Source organism: Taudactylus pleione, unplaced genomic scaffold (genome assembly GCF_031769625.1).
Source record: "Taudactylus pleione unplaced genomic scaffold, aTauple2 ptg000006l, whole genome shotgun sequence".
Taxonomy (NCBI): domain Eukaryota; kingdom Metazoa; phylum Chordata; class Amphibia; order Anura; family Myobatrachidae; genus Taudactylus; species Taudactylus pleione.
This window is the reverse complement of record NW_028284409.1, coordinates 13,179,529-13,204,548: the sequence shown is the minus strand read 5'-3', so window position 1 is coordinate 13,204,548 and position 25,020 is coordinate 13,179,529.

Below are 25,020 nucleotides of genomic sequence, written 5' to 3'. Positions count from 1 at the left end.
ACAGGTCGCCATTGAGGAAACCCACCAGGCCTTAAGAGAGGTGGTACAGCACCTGGTCGCCCGGCCCAGGGATGTTAATACTGGTCCTCCCACCACCACTCACTCCGTACGAGCCAGTCACTTCCTCCAAAAGATGACGTCGGGCGATGATGTGGAGGCCTATCTCGCCGCATTTGAAAGAATGGCCGAAAGGGAGAGTTGGCCCCAGGAGCAGTGGGCAAGTCTGGTGGCACCTTTTTTGTCTGGGGAGCCACAAAAAGCATATTTTGACTTATGCCTGGCTGATGCCAAGGACTATAAAAAACTAAAACAGGAGATCCTAACTCGTTTGGGAGTCACCACCTTTGTTCGTGCCCAACGGGTCCACCGCTGGGAGTTCCATATGGACAAGCCTCCACGTTCACAGATGCATGACCTCGTCCATCTGTCCTCAAAATGGCTACAGCCCGAGACGCTGACGGGACCACAGATCGTAGAAAGGGTCGTGATGGACCTGTACCTGCGATCATTACCCGCGACTCTGCGCAAGTGGGTGAGCCATGCAGACCCTAAGACCGCGGACCAGTTGGTCGAGCTAGTGGAGAGGTACGTGGCGGCTGAGGAGCTGAGGAGTATGCCCCACCAAGCCCCGATGGTGCCCCGGCGAACTCCCAGCGACACTGGTAAGACTGTTCCAGGGGAGAAGGGTGCTGGGCGGTGGGATGTACCTAAGACTGAGGGTGTAGAACCTGGAGACAGGCCTGCCAGGCCAGGAAGGTTCTTGCCCCGTAAACGACTAGACATTAATATGATTCAGTGTTTCCGGTGTGGTGACTTCAGCCATATTTCCACTAATTGTTCACTTACAACTGAACCTATGCAATGTGATACTGCTCATGTCTACCGCAGGGGGTCTTTCTTTGCACAGACAGCCGGTACAGCTGACCGGCAGGCTGAGACTGATAAGCACATGTGTGTACTCACTGTAGATGGCAACCGAGTAGAGGCACTGTTAGACTCTGGTAGCTTGGTGACACTTATAAAAGCTGAGCTGGTGAACCCCTTGAGGCATAAGGGGAAAACTGTTGGTGTGACCTGCATACATGGGGATAATCGATATTATGTTACTGCCGAGGTGAACATTGAGACACCATGTGGCTCTGCTATAGTTTCTGTGGGTTTGGTGCCTGGTCTGATGTACGATGCAATATTGGGGAGAGACTTTGCTCACTTCTGGAAATTGTGGGAAAGCTGTTTTGTTCCAGAAGTGAACAACCCCGGTCCACTTGAGAAGGTTGTCGATATAGTGGAGGAGGGAGTTTCTTCTGAGTCAGAGTTATTCCCTTTTCCTACTATGGTTGGCGAACTAGAGAATGCGGAGCGTGACGGTGGCCCGCCAACTGATGTGCCTCCCATTGAGGTGGGAAGTGTTGTTGGGCCAGTGGATCATCTGCCTGATTTAGAGGTCAGAAGAGAGGTCTTTGCCGTGGAGCAGTTGAATGACCCTACTTTGGTAAAAGCCAGGGAGAATGTAAAAGTAGTTGATGGTAAACCCATAGACCCTGATAGTCCTTTGTCCTATCCCCACATGGCAATGTGTCAGGATTGGTTATATCAGGTGACTAAGAAGGGGGAAGATGTTGTGGAACAACTAATAGTTCCCAAAGCCTACAGAAAAACAGTGTTGGATCTGGCCCATGGTCGTATAAGGGCAGGTCATCTAGGGGTAGAGAAAACCACTGAGCGAATAATGCAGAGGTTTTTCTGGCCCGGGCTTCATAAAGAGGTATCTGACTTTTGCGCATCCTGCCCTGAGTGTCAGTATCATGCTCCCAGACCACGTTTTAAGGGACCACTAGTTCCATTGCCTATTATAGAGGTGCCGATAGTGAGAGAGCACCTGAAACAGGCTCAACAGGCACAGCAGAGGGTATACAACCGCAATGCTCGGTTACGCAGCTTTGCTCCTGGGGACAGAGTGTTAGTGTTGGTTCCCACTGTGGAAAATAAACTTTTGGCTAAATGGCAAGGGCCCTTTGAAATCTTAGAAAGAGTGGGACAGGTCAATTACAAAGTTTACCAGCCGGGGAAAAGAAAGCCGGAACAGATATACCATATAAATCTGTTAAAGCCCTGGAAAGATAGAACGGTACTGTCGGCCGTCCGAGCCCCTCCAGTAAGTCCAGGGCCCTTAGTTCCCGAAGTGACAGTGGCAAAAACCCTGTCGGCAATTCAACAACGAGAGGTCAAGGAGTTTCTGGTTAGAAATAGGGTGCTGTTCTCTGACGTACCTGGGAAAACCTCGGTCGTTAAACATGACATCATCACTGACCCAGGGGTTAAAGTTAATCTAAAGCCCTATAGGTTACCAGAAGCACCAAGAGCATCGGTGTCGAAAGAAATTAAAAATATGCTAGAGTTAGGGGTTATTGAAGTGTCACATAGTGAATGGTCAAGTCCCATTGTGTTGATTCCAAAGCCCGACGGGAGTGTGCGTTTCTGCAATGACTTCCGAAAGTTAAACAGTGTTTCAAAATTCGATGCCTACCCGATGCCACAGTGGAGAAGGAGGCGTTGGCCATAAAGTGGGCGTTACAAACTTTTACATTTTCGGTGGAATACAGGCCAGGGGGCCTGTTGTTTAAAGCAGACGCGTTGTCACGTGTTCATTGTTTGGGGGCTTCAGTTGTTCCGCCCCATAGGTCGAAACAAAGGGGGGGGAAATGTGATAGGATCACTGGTAAAGTGGTCTGTGGCAGGGACATTTATCCCAGATTCCTGTCCTATGTGTTTAAAATCCCCAGGAGAAAGTCTGCAGTGTAGCAGGCTTGAGTCTCGGCTTTTTGAAAAGCCGGTTTGGGACCTGGGGGTTGTGGGTGAGAGGAGAGGGAGGGCTCCACCCACTGCCACTCCAGGTTTTGGTTCTCGCAGCCTGGTAACAGGCTTGTTAGGGTTTCCACCTGAGAGTGGCCAATATAAGCCTAGTGTGTTGAGGGCTGATTGTCTCACCTGGGAGAGCAGACAGGGAGTTTGCTCAGAGACACTGGAAAAACCTAACTGTAAGTGTTGTGCTGTGCTTTTGTTGCTGGTGAGGGCATTAGGCCCTGCCAGGTTCTGGTAGTGCGGGAACTACCTGTGAAGTTAGTGCCCCGACAGGGCTAGGATTTATGTTTATGTTTTCTTTATGTTATTTTTGACATTGTACAATAAAGACTGGCGCCGACCAGCTTGTACTTGCATCCAGACTGGTGTGCTGCTTCCCTGCTGCTGTGTGTGTGTGTGTGTGAAAGGAAGGAGTCCTCTACCCAGGAGAGGGACCCCCTAACCTAACTGTGTCACAATATATACATAGAATTTGATGGCAGATAAGAACCACTTGGACCATCTAGTCTGCCCCTTACAGAACATTTAAATATGCACACATCCACACACAGACACATGTGTTTCCATCTTGTACCTACCTTCATAGTTCTGGAATCTGGAATGTTGAAGCTGGCACACCTGTTTACTGAAGATCACTGTGTTCAGTGTGTTGAAGTGGTGCCCACACATAATGGGGGGTCATGGGGGCGGAGCTGGATGGAATAGACAAGGAGCTTCACGATGCAGAGGCTCCAAGATTGGGGAAGTCACTAATTGCCGGAGCACCTTTTAATTAAGTCCACCACGGGGGGAAGGGGGGGTAGCCTCGATATGGTTGCGATGCCTGGTATGGCCACTGGCAGCAGGCTGCTGTAGCGGGAAAAAAAATACTTGTCTATAGCAGTTCACAAGATGTTAATCCGCCCTGTGTAGGGAGCGTGTCAGACCTTCCTTGTTACTAGAGGTACCGCTGGTCCTCTAGTGTCCACTGGCAGAACATGGCCAGTGAAGATATCAGTCCTCAATGTGCCACAATTGTCTTCTCTCAGACGGCAGACATTTTGGGAAAGACATTTTCTCAAGTATCCATGCCCACCTGACCATCAGCCCTTCAGGCATTTGCCAGAAGTGCCAGATGGTCAGTCCGGCCCTGGCTGGACAGGTGTCTACATCTAGTATTGGAACCATTATTATTTGGGATTTGACAGTAGTGCAATTTTGTATTGATGCATAAGTCTGATATATCGACCACACTAATAATTTTGCCCTGATATTGCCATCAATATTATTTTCTGTCACGACTCACAAAAGTTTCCAAAATGTGTGTGCATGAATTTATTTGAAATGAAATTGACACTGCTGCCAGATATAATTAATAAAGATGTATTAAGCACACAGGGTGTAATGCAGGCATCAGGAAGGTCAAGTTTAAATGGAGCAATACTGATACAACATTTCATGTAACGGTTTCTGGAGTAAGCTGATAAACAGTCACTGGTGCAAAACAGAACTGAATGTGGAAAAGCACAGACCGTTCTTAAACACAGGGTATGATATGCAGGCTAGACAGATGGAACTGGATGGATACACACAGCAGAGCTAGAACACAGGCATATGCAGACTGGACTTGATGAAACCGGAATGGATACATACAGCAGAACTAAATACAAAAGTCCAAGGTAGAAATGCACCACATACATAGATACTGAATCTTGTGTGTCTCTAGCAATCCAGTCCCCAGTCTATCTCTTTAACAAGCACCCATAATTTACTTACCTTTCCTGTCTTCCCTCTACTTCTCTCCTCCATGGTGTGTATGATGGGTGCTGGGCTGTACAGACTTTCTGATGCTGCTGCTCTGATGCCTGTCATATAATATGACAGGGAACGGCGCAGCAGTGCCGGAAAGCCTGTTACATCCCATTGGAGGACAGCCACTGTCAGCTGGGACTTCTAAAATCTGGAGTTGGTGTTGCAAAGCTTAGATGTCCAGCTGCCCAGTTTCCCCTAGGATTTTCCAGATGCCCCTAGGCTTTTCCAGATGCACCTAGGCATTTGCCTATACTGTCTATGCCTAAGGCCAACTTTGTTTATCCCTGTGGTACTTCAAAGACCTCATTATATACCAGAACTTGGTTTGTTTTGTGATCATATATAGTCTTATCCCTGTCGCATATCCATGACCTCTATATGTGCTAGTCCTCGGCTAGTTGACAGTTCTCCTAGATTACACTAACTGCCCCTAGCACACAGGGGGCTGATCCAGCATCCCGGGAGCAGCAAAGCCCATACATCCTTGCCAGGGTCCTTCCAAACCACTTGTTTGTTAGACTGCTATTACTAGTAGTGTAAATCGTAGTTGATAGAATTAGAATCCAAATTCCACACAGTTAGTGACAATTATATAGCTGCTGTACCTTGTGTACACTCAGATGAGGGCGGAATTTATCAAGCATCACATTTTGAATGCGATACTAACCGCCACTGATCGCATGCATACCGGGGTTACTAACACCGTTATACATGTATGTGATACCCAGGTAAACGGTGTCAGAGTAATTTCAAACAGTAATGTTCTCACTTTACCTGGTACTTGAATTTTTCCACCCAGCACAGGTTCTAAGGTGCAATTCAGAGAGGTAAGGAAGGTGGGACTACACGAAAGGTATTTTTAACAGATGCCTTCCTTGGAAGCTGGTTTATTTGAAGAATATGTTTGTCTGTAAGAATCAGCAACTGTATACTCTATTTTGTTAAAATGCAGATTTCAACATTATTCATTTACACTCTTGTTAGTTTCAGAACAAAACATATACATACATCCTTGCATCAAATATCAGTAGTGCAAATAAGATTCAGGGGTAAACAAATATCTTCTCATTTAAGAATAAGGCACAGTAAATCACAGTAGCAATCACTTTTCAGACATTAGAAAATGTACATAAAAGAGCTCAACAATACTTAATAAGTGAAGCAAAAAACCTCAGTTAAATATTTCCTACAAACATCACAACTCATTAAGGCACTCATTCAGAGGCCGTCGCAAGAAGCGATCGCTCACTCTGAATGAGGGCGGCCGCTTCTTTTTTTTAGTGCGGCCTCCTGGTCGCTAGCTAAGCTGTGGGTTACCACCCACAGCTTAGCGGCCAACCAGGGTGATGGTCGTGATGGTCAAGACTATCGCAACCATCGGGGCTTGGCGACGAGACCCTAAGGTTGGGTCTCGGCAACCGCAAGCCCCAGGGAGCTTCCTGCTCTGATCGAGCAGGAAGCTCCCCACTGACATCACTGCTGATGTCAGTGCGGCCGCCCACAAAACGGCAAGCGTTTGTGTAGCCACCCCCCCGGCCCGCCTACAAAACCGGCCGAGCTGTCGATCAACATCGACAGCCAGCCCATTTGTAGAGAGCTCCGGAGCGAGAGAGTTTCTCCCTCGCTCCGGGGCTTGCGCAGGACCAAAACATCGACCCGGTTGTGATTGCTCAGCACTTGCAGCCGCGTCTGAATGAGGTCCTAAATTATTACAGTATACCTTATAGAATTAGTGCATTTATAACCAATTTTGCATATCTTAAAAGAAGCATTTATCAAGAAGCTGAAAGTTCCAATAAATTGAGTCCAGTAGTAATAAAATGTCTCTTGAATCTTCACTGATCAGCACACAAAAACAAAGGAAGCTGAAAATCCATTAATAAGCATTTATAATGAAAGTCACTATCCAGAAACCTATGGATTCCAATATATATATATATATATATATATATATATATATATATATATATATATATAGATTATTCTTGTAGTTGCTCAGTCAGTACTGTAGTATTACAAATAGAACTAGATACCTTGCTGCAGAGGTGTAGCTAGGAGCCATGGTGCCCGGAGGAAGGGTATGTTTTGGCGTCCCCCATACCTGTATTGAATTGGAGGCGTGGCCAACATGTGGGCGCATAGGAGCATAAGGGGAAAAAAATGCTAAATTTACAACAGAGCCTGTTCTGTTGTATTATTTATAAATACAATACATAAAGGGCCTGATTCATTACAGATCGCAAGTGCGATCGCCGCTGCGATTACGCATGCAGTCTCACTGCGAAAATATTTTAATGTCTGCAATCGCTATGCTGTCGCAGCATAGCATAAGGAAGCCCACTTCCCCAAGTCTGCGAAAACATCGGTAACATTGAGTAACATCGGAGCCTCACGCACACTTGCACAAGGTCAGACCTTACTCAGAAATTGCTAATCTTCGCAGTGAGAGCTCAAGCTTCGTGTGCCATCCCAGTGGATAATTTATGCACGCCCCTGTAATGATATTCAAACATACTGGCACGCCTGCATTTTGCTGACCACCCCCAAGGGGTCACTTCCTGTCAATCACTCTGCCTAGTGTCTGCGATCGCAGTGATGCCTTGACGCACGAGCACTGCGATTACTATTACACACATATATCCCCCATTTAATATGTATGATTTTTAACATTGGAGATTTTTGTGAGGACCTTCCATCCAATACCGGAAGTAAAAGCCGGAGCGGATGTTTAGATTAGCCATAATTAGATATGGCAAAAGGACCCACAAATGGGGTAGGAACCCTATTTAAGGCGATGCGGGGAAACCTTTCCCAGACGGAACGGATGTAACAGGAGGACTTGGGGAAGGTTTTCCCGTAGCGGACCGGATATAAACACCGGACCGGATGTTAAATGTTCTCCGCGTTGGCGCTATTGAAAATATGCGCTGCACGCAAGTAAATAAAGGGGAAATCATAGCAACATCCTGACCGGATGTTGAATGTCCGCTATGTATGCGCTATTGAAAACAGGCACCATACACAGGTAAACAAAGGGGGAACTATAGTAATATGTCTACAGAGGGATATATTTAGTAACCGGACCGGAAGTAAAAGCCGGACCGGAAGTGGTTATTTATGTTTTTAATAAAAATTATAAGCCCCAATTTGATTCCCTTTTCTATATGGGACATGACATTGTCAGTATTTATCGGAAAGGGGTTGTTTTGTATATATTTTCTTATGTGTTTTGTATTATTGTGAATGAGGGTGGCTCCTCCCAATAATTAGGTGTATTGAATTCACTGGGTATAAATACCCAGTGAGGGAACTATGAATATTGAAGCCTTGAAGAAGATTAGAGTGCTGATTGAAACGCGTTGGCGATAGAGACAAGGGTGTTTTCTGACCAGACCAAAGGAGGAAGGTGCTGTTTTCATCTGTGAGGTTGGAGGACTACTGCGGTGCAGTGAGACCATCCAAAAAATCTCTACATGCACAATAATCACCGGATTCTGGTAGGAGGCCACCTTCATCATTTTTAAAGTTATTTCTGGATGTACCAGCTATGGAAATTGTTATGTGTACCTGGCATTGAGGATCTCACCATTTGGGAAATGCTTATTAAAAATATTCCTTTTTGGAAATTACTTTGAGCCTTATTGTGACATTTTTACTGTTGCTGACATTTATATTTCATATGTTGTAAGGTGTCTGCACTAGAATTCTTCTGTTTTTCATTTTTACATGTCCATTACCACCAGAGTATATACCTCCCATCTATCACAGTGAGGATTTATTGTGAAGAGGTTCTCCGGTTCTCATATATTGGGATATCGCATAAGATAAGTTATATTATATTACTATATCTACAAGCGCAAAGTGGTATTCTCCTATTTTTTCTTTTTAAATAAGTTAAGAGGGCCCTGCTCACAAACTTACAATCTATAGGACAATAGAAGTTTGATACAGTACATGATGTTATCTGACACATATTGCATATTGGTTCAGTCACATTGTAATAGAAATAAGTGCTTATTGGTACTTTTTGATCCAATCAAATAGATATGATGTTTGCAAGTCAGATAATAATGTTATGTTTTGAATAAACTCTGTAGAGGGGTAGTAATCATATAGAATAGCCTAAGTTGGTTATTAAGTGGTTTAGGAATTCAATTTAAATAAAGTTAAGAATTTCCAGGGAATGTTTAATGGTTTGTAATCTATTTGTAGTCTTGTGGATGCAGATTGAAGGGATGTCCAATGACCGTGAATGAGAGCAAATAGTGAGGTGTATAAAGGGGACTATCCATTTAACGACATGAAAGTCTGAACGTCCAGCATTCAGACTTTCATGTCGCTGAGGTGCGGGCACCTCACTGAAAGTCGTTCACTGAACATCCTCACTGCAGGAGCCCAACCTCCCTATCTATTAACATGTGGAACCTGACCGTCGTCGTCAGGTTGACCAGCATGTTCGATAGATAGTCGGGGTCGGCAAGGACCCACGTGCACGCGCATCGCTGGTCCTTGCCGGCTATCCACTTGCAGACTTTCTGCAAGTTCCAACCAAAATGCATCGTGCAGAAAGTCGGCAAATGGATAGGTCCCTTAAGAGGCACATATTTTGGGCAGAGCAGAGGGGTTAAGTGGGAAGATATTTGGAAGATATTTTGAAACAAGTGAAAAGAGTGTTGCATGTAAGAGGGGAATGTAGAGTTGCAGCTGGGTACAGTTGAAGAGGTGGATGTGATCAGAATGGTGCATAGACACATGATTTAGTAGCACATGCAGCACATACATTATGTATATTTATTCAAAAGCAGATTTTTTTTTTTAAATGTAATAGTGTGTTCAGTAATATGTGGGGTTCTACACTTACCTTCTAAAGAAGCCATTGAAGCAGGGCTGGATTAAGGGGGGAGCGACAGGGGCGGTCGTCCCTGGGCCCCCACACACAGAGGGGCCCCAACTAGCAGCGGTGCGCTCTCTGCACCCGCCGCTAGTGTCCCCTCCGCTAGTGTAGTGTAGACCGCGCAGTGAGCGCGGTCACACTACACAGTGACATACACATAGCCGCCGGAGGCAGCTGTGTGTATGTTACAGCAGCCGATGAGAGTCACACAGACTGTCATTGGCTGCTTCATCAACGGAGGGAGCCGACTGGGGCTCAGTCATGAGCTCCGACTTCCGGCTCCCCCCGCAGCGAGTGATAATGGGAGAGACGTCATGACGCTGACGTCTCTCCCATAGTGCAGTGGAAGAGCCGGGACTCGGAGGCGGGAAGCGGCGTTCGCGTCAGGTAAGTTGTGATTTTTTTTTTGTGTGTGCATAATGAGGGGAGGGGAGGGGGGTCTACTACTGTGGGTAATAGGGGGGAACCACTACTGCGTCTGATGGCACTATATAAGGGGCACTAAATAAGGGGACCACAACTGGGGGCATTAAATAAGGGGCACTGCATAGGGGGACCACTACAGGGGGCACTGCATAGGGGGGACCATTACTACAGTGGGCACTGCATAGGGGGGACCATTACTGGGGGCACTGCATGGGGGGATCACTACTGGGTCTGGGGTTACTGTATAGGGGGACCACTACTGGGGGCATTATATAAGGGGCACTGCATAAGGAGCATTACTACAGTGGGCACTGCATAGGGAGGACCATTACTGGGGGCACTGCTACTGGGACATTGCATAAGGGGCCCCCACAAGTTTGTTGCCCAGGGGCCCCCACAGACCTTAAGCCGGCCCTGCATTGAAGCTACAAGGATGTGTTATACTACAGCTACAGGAGCATCTTCTACAATCTGCCTGCCAGCTCTGAACAGCTTATGGGACCCATTTATTAATTATCTAGGTTAAGACCCGCTAATTAGAATTTATTTTTGTAGCTATTTGCAGCATAAGAACTTCTATACTGCCCGGATATATTAAAAATCACATCCAGGGACAGGGGCTCCATCCCTGAGATATGTAAAGTTATGTGATCACATCAAAGATTGCTTTACTTTGTGCTATGGGACCTTGGGTAACCTACTGCGCATGAACAAGACAGCAAGAGCGAGTGGCTATTATTAGGGAGGGATCCGGAACAATCCCTCTTCTGGTAAATTATGCAATGTGCAGCCTATAGGCTACAAGGGCTGACACTGGGATGTACTAAAGGGGAAAATGCGGTAAAACCCCCGAAAATGCCATTTTCGGGGGGTTTACTGCATTCCCCAAATGTACTAATCTAATACTTCAGCCCGATTGGTAACGCCACCTCCAGGTGGCGTTACCCAATATAAGCCTATGGGCTTCTTATCGAGACGCTCCAGGCTGGGAGGCATCCCATCAGATCCCTTCCATCACCTGATTCAGACCCACTCGCTAAGATGCGTTTGCTCCTAGCTGCCGATGGTTTGCATTGTGCGCATGCGTATGCATCGCAATGCGCGTGTGCGAACCACTGCGAGAGATTGGGAAGCGTTCGCTCACTGCGCATAGACTGCACAGCAGAGTGAGTGACAGGAGAGGCCATTTATGGGTGGTTACAGGGGCTGGCCATTAAAAACGGGGGTGTGGAGGTGCGAATGCAGACGTGCCTGAGCATCTCAACGCCATTTCAGAGGCGTGCATAATTAAGAGGCAGCGTCTTAGTACACGTCACCTAGCTGTTTTTTACACTGAAGTGCTCGCAGTGCTTGCGGAAGGGTATGGTCAACCTCAAGTGCTGCGATCGCATCCGATGGTTCTCGTTGTACCGATGGTTGCATAGTGGGTGTCTTAAGACAGATTGGTGGGCGTCTGCATACATAGAGTGATCGCATGCCAAGACATAGTGGGCGTGCTAATGCCGTGCCGTGCGATCGCCTGCCTTTGCTGAATTTACATACGCTGGTTGCAGGCGAACGCATCTAGCGAGCGGGTATGAATCACGTCCTGAGACCATTGCTGCATGTTTGCATACACTTGCTTGGATCTGCAAAGGCACCGGTTTTGGCATTTCAATACATTTCCATATGGCTTATATTTTTTCAAATCTAACATTAGCATGGGCGTATCTAGAACTTGTGAGCTCCATAGCATCATTTTTAAGGGCCCCCAATGCTTCTAGAGAGACTCCTTTCTCTGCAGTGGTTCAGTTTATTCTCCACAGTGATATACTAGTTCATATTAAGACACACACTTCCATCGGTTCACATTATACCACATTGTAGTGCCTCCAATTCACATAATGCCACACTTTCAGTGGTGGACTGAGGCATGAAGGGCCCACTGGGAAACTGCAGTGGTAGGGGCCCATGCCAGCCACAACAGATACTTGGCTAACCATTAGGCAAATCTTGGTGTACAGTAGTTTCTATAGAAGGGAACCAAGCCCCCATGTTGATCAGTGGTTCTGCCCCTTTAAGTAATTGGTCATCTATTAGAGTAGCAGTCTATAATTTGAGATCTGGAACCTGACACCTAGAGTTAGAGGGTTGACCCACAGGCAGTAGGGCCCACCGGGGATTTCCCCTGTACCCCTGTGGGCCAGTCCAACCCTACACACTTTAGTGCCCTTAGTTCACAATATGCCACATCGTAATGCCCCCAGTTAATTTCATTACTGTGCCCCAGTTCACATTTTACCTCTGTGCATCAGTTACTGTTATTATTAACTTTTATAAAGGTGCCACAAAGTGCACGCAGCACTGTACAAAGTAAATATATAACATAGTAATAGGGTATCAGAGCATAAATACAATACACAATGGTAGACCATAGCATAAGTGTATAGCATAGCATAAGTGTAGTACCAAACATTAATATCACACCACAGACGCACCTAATTGGATTGACCCATATGTCAGCAATGATGGATGTTTCTTTATCTCAAAATTTATTGCAAGTTCTTATTTGTTAATTTTTGTGTTTTGAGATAAATGTCTGTTTTGGTTTGCTGAATGACAATTAATCAATAAAAATATATATATAAAAAATGTGCTTGGATACTCTAACAATTACAAACAGTATGGCATCCAGCAAACATAAATACTGTAAATGCAAGAATGTGTCTGGTCAGGAAGCTAAGAAGTACCCTGGTTATTAAAGGCCCAGCATGTTCCCTATAGAACTTCATTGTATTTTAGTGAACATTACCTCTACTCAACGCTGCATGTAACATTGAAACTAATGTGAAGCAAGCGCTTGTTGGAAAAACTGCATGTTCAAATATATATGGGAATCTTTGCTTGTATTCAGAGCTGGCTACATTTATAGGGCACCACAGCTTCTATCCAAGGGCTTGGGAGAGAGCCATCGTCACTGTCAGCAGGCATTTGCTCCAGCCCTATCCTTGGTTCTTTGTGTACGCACAACTCTGAATAGACCTCAATTTACTACTGAAGCTCAACACGCCCTCAGTATGCCCTTATCCTATGCAATATTCACTTACGTTGTTATTAGGCTATTAGCCTCAAAACACATTTAATATGCTTTAACAATTCATGTTAAACACTTTAATTGAACGCCTGTGTGTACCGTCCTTAGTCTCAAACATTAAAGTGCCTCCTTGTTGGGTAAGGTAATAAATTCTATTAAACGCCACAATATTAGTTTTACTTTAAAAGAAAAATATATGGCAGGCAGCCTTTGGTACCATGAACAGACAGAACGAAAGCATGTGAGAGCATAATTTAATTGCTCTGCATCATTACTAGCATCAGTGATAGCAGACGACCGTGTACATTTTTGTTTAATCTGGTTCAATGACAACTCTTCCTTTGTTGTTGCACAGCCTTTTTTACTTTCTGAGAAGGTTCCATTAAGAACTTGAGCTGTGCGCCCTACTCGGCTTACTGTGCTGCTGTCTTGCTGAAAGTAAGTGCACAGCGATCTAGAATGTATTTAGTCAGGTTTAACTGTAACAAATAGAAAGAGTATTGAGAGGACGTTATTATGCTCAGATTTAAAAATAGAGGGAAAATATAAAAAAATAAAAAGAATACTTAAGGAGATAGGAGGAGGCAGGGGGTCTGTCAGACTACAGGGATGTCTGTCTCTGAGACACCCATGTACTGAAGTGGTCAGTAATAGAAGAAAAAATACTGGTGCTAAAAAAGTTGAATATATATATTATATATATATATATATATATATGTATATATATATATATATATATATATATATATATATATATATGAAGAATATGAGAGAAGTATATAATAGTCCTTCCCTCTCCAAGCTTATGTTTTGCCATCCTGCCAACTGGTTTAGGTTTTTCAGTATTTTTAAACTGGAATTGATGTACAATAATTTGATAAATATTACATTTTTTAAAACAAATTTAAAAAAAAAGATCAAACATAACAAATCAATAAAATTTTAATCAACTTACTTTATATTTTTTAATTATATTTTTTCCCTTTTTAATGAAGAATACAGGATGTGAGGAAGGACTCACCCTATACTGATCTACTGACAAAAAATCACAAATCTTTCTGCAAAATTGAACTGCCAGAGTATTACCCATCTCTGGAGCTGATTCAGACCTGCTCGCTAGCATGTGATCGCTCGTAGCTGGCCGATCGTTGCATCTGCACATGCGTATGCATCACAATGCGCGTGCGCGAACCAGTGCGAACGCTCGGGAAGCAATCGCTCGTTGCCCATAGACAGCCCAGCAGAGTGAGTGACAGGAGAGGCCGTTTGTGGGTGGTGACAGGGGCTGGCCATTTTAAAACGGGGGAGTGGAGGTGCGAACGCAGACGTGCCTGAGTGTTTCAACGCCGTTTCAGAGGCGTGCATAATTAAAAGGTAGTGTCATAGTACACGTCACTTGGTTGAATTTCACACTGAACTGATTGCAGTGCTTGCAGCAGGGTATAGTCAACCTCAAGCTCTGCGATCGCATCCGATGGTGCTCTATGTAACAATGTTTTCATGTCCTTCTAGGAGATGATGTGGGCAATTGGGCGTCTTATGAATGGCTGGTGGGCGTCTGCATACACAAAGTGATTGCACACCAAGACCATAGTGGGCGTGCTAATGCCTTGCCATGTGATCGCCTGCCTTGCTGGACATGTGCTGGATTTGCATACGCAGGGTACAAGCGAACGCGTCTAGCGAGCGGGTCTGAATGAGCTCCTCTGTCCCTAGAGTAAGATAGAACAAGTAACTGTGCATCTTGGTAAAACCATGCTGCACTGCAGATGGGGCAGATGTAAAATGTGCACGGAGATTTAGATTTGGGAGGGGTGTGTCCAAACTAAATTGCAGTCAAAAGCTGTCTAGCATTTGTGGGCTACAGGCAAAAGCAGACAGTATTTGCCCTGCATGCAAAATAAATGTTTGTATTTGGACCCCTTGCAGTGCAACATGGTTCATCCAGGTGCACAGTAATTTGCTATTTCTTAAGGTGCGTAGACGCATAATGATTTTTTGAACGATTATCGTCAACGATATCGTTTATCGTTCAATCGTTGAAAAAATCGTTCACTTTCTAAGTTAAAACGATGAATGATTATCGTTCAATGCGCATTCACGTTTGTAGTTTGTAGTTCAGTCAGACTGATCAACTGAACGATTTCCATTAAGGGAATATGCAAAAATTGTTTGTAGTTCAAAAAAATCATTCATTACACTTTAAAAAATCTGACAGATAATCTGACAGATATGGTGCATACACACGGTCAGATTTTTCATCAGATTTGAACGATAACGATTTTAAAAATCGTTCATTCGTTCAAATCTGATGAAAAAATCGTTCATGTATACAAGCATGAACGATGGACGATGAACGATGCGCGTTCACTTTTGTTAGAGAACAATATCTGACATCTGACATGTTTGCAGTCAGATTTGTCAGATATCGTTCTTTTTCTTCAGATATCGTTCAAATCGTTGAGTAAATCATTAGCAAAATCGTTCAAATAAAAATTCGTTCAAATCGTTCAAACGATATCGTTCAAAAGAAAAATCTGGCCATGTGTATGCTCCAATAATCTGACAGAAAATCGTTCATAAAATCGTTGGTAACAAAATCGTTGTGTGTGTATGCAGTTTAAGCTGCATACACACACGATTTTATTACCAACGATTTTATGAACGATTTTCTGTCAGATTATCTGTCAGATTATCTGTCAGATTTTTTAAAGTGTAATGAACGATTTTTTTGAACTACAAGCGATTTTTGCATATTCCCTTAATGAAAATCGTTCAGTTGGTCAGTCTGACTGAACTACAAACTACAAACGTAAACGCGCATGAACGATAATCGTTCATCATTTTAACTTAGAAAGTGAACGATTTTTTTCAACGATTGAAAGATAAACGATATCGTTAACGATAATCGTTCAAAAAATCATTGTGTGTGTACGCACCTTAACTCTATTCCCAACTCTGGATTAGACCCTGAGTCATTCTGGTAGGACAAATCCTGGAAGGATTTTACAAAGATCTGCAGGTCAAAATATGTTGAACTCAATTTAACATATTTTTCAATTTACCATATTTATCGTCATTGTTCTTTTTTTTACATTGGATAGTTTAGTGTAACTAAAATTCAAATTTTTAATTTTTACCCTCATCTTGTCAAACACCGACCATATTTATTCCTATTTTAAACTCCAGCTTTCCCTTCGTGTTATTAATGGATGACAAAGCTTTGGCAATGGGACCCACTTCTACATTGTGATTAATGTTCTGCTTCTGTTTATTCCCACTCAGGTCATTTTCCTATTACAATATTCTGAACTGAGTTCATTAATGTTAAAAATAACTTTTACACCATTAATTAGTTCAGCCTAGGTAGTCTGCATTTGAAACTAAGGCCCTCATTCAGAGCCACTCGCTAGCGGCAGTACGCTCGTTCCGAGCGATGTTCGCACATCTGCGCATGCGTACGGATCGTTATACGCATGCGCGAACCAGTCAGTGCGGCCGAAATTCATGTGCTCGCAATATAGCGAATGCCTGCTATTTTGAGTGACAGAATGAGGCGTATGTGGGTGGTAACAGGGGAAGGTGCTTGAAAATGGGGAGTGGAGATCCGAACGCAGGCGTGCTTAAAGGTCAAAACGGGCGTATTATGGGTGTGCATAATTAATACAGCAGCGTCATTGACCACGTCACTGGGTTATTTTCTAGCCAGAACTGCTCGCAAGTTTGTGGTAGCAAAAACCAACCACAAGAATAGCGAGCAGTTCATACGCTGGTCGATGTACTCGATTAATCTAATAAATAGCGGACATGACGTATGGTGCGTGCGGCCAGGGGGCGTTTTTAACAAATAAACGAGCGTATGTTTTGCTCGCTCATTCAAACTTAGAGGTGTGAACAGACTGCAATTTGCGAACTGATCATTTGAATAGCCACCCCTTGTTTTTGAACGAGCGAGCGCAAATAGCGAACGGCTCTGAATCAGGCCCTAAGGGTTCTATTTACTACAATCCGCATTTTGAATGCAGATTGTAGTGTAATATCACCGACTGAATTCACATTGCAAATTCAGCTAATATCACGGGGATTTACTAAAAATTCCTTGCAGGGACAGAGCTTGCGATAAAGCTCTGTCCCTGCAAATCCCCTCCACATACTTATCACGGTATTTTTGCAAAAAATACTGTGACAAGAGCCCACGCATGCGCCGACCGGCCGCTGCTAAGCCCTGCCCCCCACCGCTAAGCCCCTCCCCCGCGATCACGATTCCCATCGACCCGTCCCCCCCCGCGACCCTCCCTCCCTTTATTACATTTTCCTCCGGTGATCGGTGCTCCCGTGATGTCCTCCGTGGCTCCAGTCAGCTGACATCCCATCCTGCACTGGGACCAGGTAAGCTGATGACTGTGCAGGATGGGAGACCAGCTGAACAGAGCCATGGAGGACATCACCGGAGCACTGATCTCCAGTCCCTGGACTTTGGTAAGTTTTTTTTTTTTACTATTTTTTTTTTTCTGTTTTAAACTGTATTTGCGTCCACACAGTTGATCACTGGGGCCGGCTCCGGGCTCTGCTCTGTCTTTTAGAGCAGAGTAGGAGCCCGGTAACCGGGGAAGAACCTGGATAACACCACCTCCAGGTGGCGTTATTATCACAGGGCTTTCCCTGGTGTTTTTTCACTATTTATTTTTAGTAACTTTGGCCAGATCACATTTCCTATTAGAATTATGGGAATGCGTTCTGCTTACTAAAAATAAGTGGTAATTAGGGGTTGGAGAAGAATTTTACTAATTCTACTCCAATTACCCTTGGGTAACTTTAGGTGATACTACAGTAATGTGAAAAGGGTGTGGGGTTTAACGTTGGGGGCGGGGCTTAGCGACAGTCGGCGCATGCATCGGCACTTGTCACTGTATTTTTTGCAAAAATACTGTGATAAGTGTGCGGAGGGGATTCGCAGGGACAGAGCTTTATCACAAGCTCTGTCCGTGCAAGGGTTTTTTAGTAAATCCCTGTGATTTTGCCTGAATTCGCAATGCGAATTCAGTCGGTAATATCACACTACAATCTGCATTCAATATGCGGATTGTAGGAAATAGAGCCCGAAATGCTTACACATGTCCAAAATGAGAATGTTATAAGCTGTATCTATATGCATCTGTGGTATTTTCCAATGCAAAGCAAACAGAGGGTGATTTGTGACACGAATAATTGCATAATGAGTGACGAATGATACTGTAATGAAATTGGGACTTGGTGACTGTTTAGTAACACGGAGATCTACAGTTTGCCAGGAGGTGATGTAATATCAGACATTGTTCCTCACTATTGACTGGAGTCTGGTAGGGAAATAATAATGCAATCAGGCCATTAGCAGAAGACCTGCTGCGGTCTCACCACTGAAAGCTGCCAATGGTTGAATTTCCCAGCATTTAGAGACGCTGTCTGCGTACTGTGGGTCTGCTCATGTGTTCTGCATCTGTTTGAGGGGGTGTTAGCCTGCTGGGTGGGTTTCCTTTCCTTCTAGCCGCTATGGGGAGGTTAGCGGGCTCCGTCAGGTCTCCCCCTTGATTCCCTCTAAGTACAATAGATTATCCAGCAGGTCCCTCTGCCAGGGAGCTTTGCCCTCTCCCATCTCTCACACCGAGACATTTTTCTGCATTTCCAGGATTATGACCACTTTCACTTAGATCTATGTGTGTTGCATCCACATACAAAGAAGCACTTGGGGACGGGATTAGTAGGATTAGAGGAGATTCACATATGTCCAGTTCAAGCAATTGGTATTCAAAGCTTTACACTTTCAAATGCCACCAAGAGAGAGAAAAGGGTCTGAGCGCTCACTTTGCATTTCAGCACCCTCACGAGGAGGCCTGTGTGCTTTATTTATAGTGCAGACTAAAGCTGTGGTAACTGAGGATAAACAAAGTTTTCTATCTGTTTAATCCTTCATGATTCAGAGGCTCAGGTCTACATAGCGGCAAAGCTTCAGCACTTCATAAAAAGAGAAAACAAAACATTTATTTAAATGACATAAGAGCTGAGACGTAGGACTGTGTGGTGCTGAAGATCACACATAACCACTAGTGATATTATTCTTCTGTCTCTGATGTGAACTCATTGCAGTCAGTTCTGATTAAGGCAACATGCTCACTTCAGTTTCCCTATACCTTGACATTGACATTAGGAGAAAGAGAGAGCTAGACAGTGAGAGAATGGGGAAGAGGGAGAGATTGTGAGAGACAGAGGGACATAACTGTCACCCATCACAATGGGCAGATTAGTCACTTAACCAGCAAACATACTGTATTTTACAAAACTTAATTAACATTTGTCCCTTTTAAAAAAAATTATAATAATTATATAATTAACTGCTTCTCTGTGGACAAAGAGTAATGCAGTTTAATTTTATTGGTACTGTTTTTGCGAGCCGCAGGGGACCCTGGGAGGGATCCTATTGGGTTCATTTTGGGGAAACTCCAATAAAAGAAGTCCATAGGCCTTTATTAGGCAACACTGTCTATAGATGGCATTGCTCAAGGGGAGCAAGCTCCAGAACGTTTTGCTTTCCCGAGCTTGATGCATACGGTGATTGCGGTCGAACCTCTGTAAACTAGTGGTGTGCACCGGCCACTTTTCGTGTTTTTTGTTTTTGTTTTGGATCTGGATCTTTCTTCGTGTTTTGGATCTGGATTGGTTTTGCCAAAACCACCCTTCGGTGTTTTGGGTTCTGGGTTTTGTGTTTTGGATCTGTATTTTTTTTTAAAAAAAGAATAAAAACAGTTAAAATCACAGAATGTGTTGATTTTTCTGCTCCTATGCTATTAATAACCTCAAAAACCTCAATTTCCACTCATTTCCAGTCTATTCTGAACACCTCACACCTCACAATAGTGTTTTTATGTCCAGAAGGATGCACCGAGGTAGATGGATGACTATGCTAAGCGACATGAGTGGGCGGCACAAACACGTGGTCCATCTAGGAGTGACACTGCAGTGACAGACAGGATGGCAGTTTGAAAAACTAGGCCCCAAACTGTACATAATGCAAAGAAAAAAAAGAGGTGCAAGATGGAATTGTCCTTGGGCCCTCCCACCCACCCTTATGTTGTATAAACAGGACATGCACACTTTAACAAACCAATCATTTTCAGCGCCAGGGTCTGCCACACGACTGTGGCTGAAATGATTGGTTCGTTTGGGCCCACACAAAAAAAGCTGGCAATTAATCTGGCCCTGCACAAACTGGCTCTACGGAGGCAAGATGTCGTCCTCATCCTCCTAATTCACCAATTCCTCACCCTCTTCAGTGTTGTGTACATCCTCATCCTCACAGAGTATTAATTCGTCCCCACTGGAATCCACCACCACAGGTCCCTCTGTACGTTCTGGAGGCTGGTCTCCCTGGAAGAGTTGATAATTAATTTTTATGAACATCATCTTCTCCACATTTTGTGGAAGCAACCTCCTACGCCTTTTGCTGACAAGGTTCCTGGCTGCACTAAACACTCTTTCGGAGTGCACACTGGAGGGGGGGCAACTCAGGTAAAAGAGAGCCAGTTTGTACAGGGGCCTCCAAATTGCCTCTTTTTCCTGCCAGTGCATGTACGGACTGTCTGACATGCCTACTTGGATGCTGTCACCGATGTAATCCTTTAACAGACAGACGCACGCTTGTCGCTGCTGCTTTGAGGATGCAGGTGCGGCTACAGCCCACACAATTCACAAAGACAGGAAAAAAAAGAATTTTTTATTTTTTGTGGAGCGCACTTTGAGGGTTACACCACCCGCTGCCCCCAAAGACTAGTGCCTGCACTGTCAGCTCCTCCACTGTGACAGGTGCCGAGTGCTGCAGGAGAATGTCACACTGCAGCACCCGGCTCTTGTCATCACTGAGGAGATGAGGAGTGGCATTTTGGTGTCACCCCCTCCCATAGTGATGCCACTGACAGACAGACGCACGCTTGTCGCTGCTGCTTTGAGGATGCAGGTGCGGCTACTGCGCATACATTTCACACACAAACACAGAAAAAAATATTATTTTATTTTGGTTGGAGCGCACTTTGGGGGTTACACCACCCTTTAACAGACAGACGCATGCTTGTCGCTGCTGCTTTGAGGATGCAGGTGCGGCTACAGCCCACACATTTCACAAAGACAGAAAAAAAAAGATTTTTTTATTTTTTGTGGAGCGCACTTTGGGGGTTACTCCACCCTTTGACAGACAGTTGCATGCTTGTCGCTGCTGCTTTGAGGATGCAGGTGCGGCTACTGCCCACACATTTCACAAAGACAGAAAAAAAAAGAATAATTTTTTTATTGTTTGTGGAGCGCACTTTGAGGGTTACACCACCTTTTAACAGACAGACGTACGCTTGTCGCTGCTGCTTTGAGGATGCAGGTGCAGCTACTGTGCATACATTTCACACACAAACACAGAAAAAAAGAAGAAGATTATTTTATTTTGGTTGGAGCGCACTTTGGGGGTTACACCACCCTTTAACAGACAGACGCACGCTTGGCGCTGCTGCTTTGAGGATCCAGGTGTGGCCATTTCACACACAAACACAGAAAAAGAGAAGAATATTTTATTTTGTTGGAGCGCACTTTGGGGGTAACACCACCCTTTAACAGACAGACGCACGCTTTTTGCTGCTGCTTTGAGGACAGTATCATATGCAGTGACAGTAACCGGCCCTTGACTTATGACACAGGCGCACGCTTGGCGCTGCTACTGTGTTGATGCACGTTTGGCTACATCGCACACAAGTCACAAACACATAAAAAAAATAGTTTTTTATTTTTTGGAGCACTTTGAGGATTACACCACCCTTTAACAGACAGACGCACGCTTGTTGCTGCTGCTTTGAGGATGAAGGTGTGGCTACAGCCCACACAATTCACAAAGACAGGAAAAAAAAGAATTTTTTATTTTTTGTGGAGCGCACTTTGAGGGTTACACCACCCTTTAACAGACAGACGCACGCTTGTCGCTGCTGCTTTGAGGATGCAGGTGCGGCTACTGCGCATACATTTTACACACAAACACAGAAAAAAATAAGATTATTTTATTTTGGTTGGAGCGCACTTTGGGGGTTACACCACCCTTTAACAGACAGACGCACGCTTGTCGCTGCTGCTTTAAGGATGCAGGTGCAGCTACAGCCCACACATTTCACAAAGACAGAAAAAAAAGAAGAATTTTTTTGTTGTTTGTGGAGCGCACTTTGAGGGTTACACCACTCTTTAACAGACAGACACACGCTTGTCGCTGCTGCTTTGAGAGTGCAGGGGCGGCTACAGCTCACACATTTCACAAAGAAAGAAAAAAGAATAATTTTTTTATTGTTTGTGGAGCGCACTTTGAGGGTTACACCACCCTTAACAGCTTGTTGCTGCTGCTTTGAGGATGCAGGTGGAATCTAGACGGGATTTGGAACCAGGGACACACTACCTCCATCAATTGTCTAAATCCCACTGCACTAATAGCAGATACCGGATGCACGTCTAACACCAACATAGCAGTGAAGGCCTCAGTTATACGTTTTGCTTCAGGATGACTGCTGTCGTACTTCATCCTCCTCGCTAGGGACTGTTGGAGGGTCAATTGTTTAGTAAAAGTAGTGGTGTTCCTAGTTCCTCTCTGGGATGATGAACAACTCCCAGCAGCAGCAACAGCACTAGGAGGAAGTGGTTCTTGATCTTTCCCTATTTTATTTTTAGCGGAGAATGTTTGGTCCTCCATTTATGTTATATTGATATATACGTGCGGCTAAGGCGCACACAAACACAGAAAATAATTTTTTATTTTTGTTGGAGACTAGTGCACTTTGTGGGTTACATCACCCTTTAAGAAATGAGCCAGCTGGCCCTTTACTTATGGGACACAGGCGCACGCTTGGCGCTGCTCCTTTGTTGATGCACTTGCAGCCACAGTGCACACAATTCACAAACACAGAAAATATTTTTTTATTTTGTTTGGAGTGTACTTTGGAGGTTACAGCACCCTTTAACGGTCAAGCCAGCCAGCCCTTTACTTATGACACAGGCGCACGCTTGGCACTACTTTGTTGATGCACGTGCGGCTACAGTGCACACAATTCACAAACACAGAAAATATATTTTTTTTTGTTTGGAGTGTACTTTGGGGGTTACAGCACCCTTTAATGGACAAGCCAGCTGGCCCTTTACTAATGGGACACAGGCTCACGCTTTGCGCTGCTCCTTTGTTGATGCACGTGCAGCCACAGTGCACACAATTCATAAACACAGAAAATATTTTTTATTTTGTTTGGAGTGCACTTTGGGGGTTACAGCACCCTTTAACGATCAAGCCAGACGGCCATTTACTTATGACACAGGCGCACGCTTGGCACTACTTTGTTGATGCACGTGCGGCTAGAGTGCACACAATTCACAAACACAGAAAATATATTTTTTTTGTTTGGAGTGTACTTTGGGGGTTACAGCACCCTTTAACGGACAAGCCAGCCGGCCCTTTACTAATGGGACACAGGCGCACGCTTGGCGCTGCTCCTTTGTTGATGCACGTGCAGCCACAGTGCACACAATTCACAAACACAGAAAATATTTTTTTATTTTGTTTGGAGTGTACTTTGGGGGTTACAGCACCCTTTAATGGACAAGCCAGGACTTTGGAGTGGACACAGCCCCTATGGACAACTGACTGCACAACACAGTCCAGCCAGCCCCTTTGGACTTTGGAGGAGTGGACACAGCCCCTATGGACAATAGTACAGTACAGTGCAGTACAGCGCAGCACAGCACAGCACAACACTACACTGCACTACACTACACTACACAGCCCAGTCAGCCCTAACTCCCACCCTCCCTCTTCACTGTCCACAGCCGAGTGAGAAAATGGCGCCGACGCGGGTACCTTATATAGGATCCAAAACCCGCGAGACCCGGAAGGCGGGATGATGACGTTTTGCCTCGATTTCAGATCCGAGTCAGGCGGGAAAAGTCGATCCTGACTCGGATCGGCCTCGGATCGGGGGGCTCGGGGTGTTTCGGATTTCAGAAATCCGAACCCGCTCACCTCTACTGTAAACTGCATTTTCAGTGGTTTGACCGCATTTTTAAGTGTGGCTAAATAACTGAAACAGTACATATAAAATACAATTTTTAGATGGGAGGGATCTAAAGTCCTCATCTCTCCCATCTTGTGTGAAATAAAAAAAAATAGTCCCTAATCTAATGTGGTAGGTTGTCTAGTTTATAAAATGTTTTTTAGAAGAAAAGAAAAAGGAAGGGGATTCCTTATTTAAGTGCACTTACTGCTATTCTACATACAACAATAACATACAGTAGTGAGTGTTTATTGGATTAGTTAAAACATAACTTTTATTTGTTATTTATCATCAAAAATAATAGCAGCGAAATATAAAAAAATAGATGTGATAACAGGTGATGTTAAATAAAATGAGTTAAAACAAAGTGTACATCTCCAATCCAAGTTTTTTTCCTTTTATTTTATCTCCAAAAGATAATTATTTCTGTAAGTATTTCCACTTTCACTTGTTTTATTCAATTATGTAGAGATGTAGATGTATTGTGGTCTCAGTCTATCTAGGAATCATGCCATGGTCTTTGCCTTGTTGGTTGCCCTTTAGTATTAGCAGTGTAGTTCTCACTTGCAACTGTAGTGGAATATTCCCCTTGTTACAGATATAAAATGATAGACCTTGTTGGGCTACCGTATTCTACCTACATATAGGGCCTGATTCAGAAATGGACGCTGTTAGCATCGCATAATATATACAAATGCAGAAAGGCGGCGTTTGATGACAAAAGATGCCGCTTGCCAACATTGCAGGTCCGAGTGCTGCTTCTGAACATGCAGCATGGGTTCACCATCGTGTCCATTGGTTGCGATGGCCACAGTCATTGCCCATCTGAGTAAGATTAAGCCTACCCAGAATGGGCAATGGAACTGCTCAGCCAGGGTCAGGAA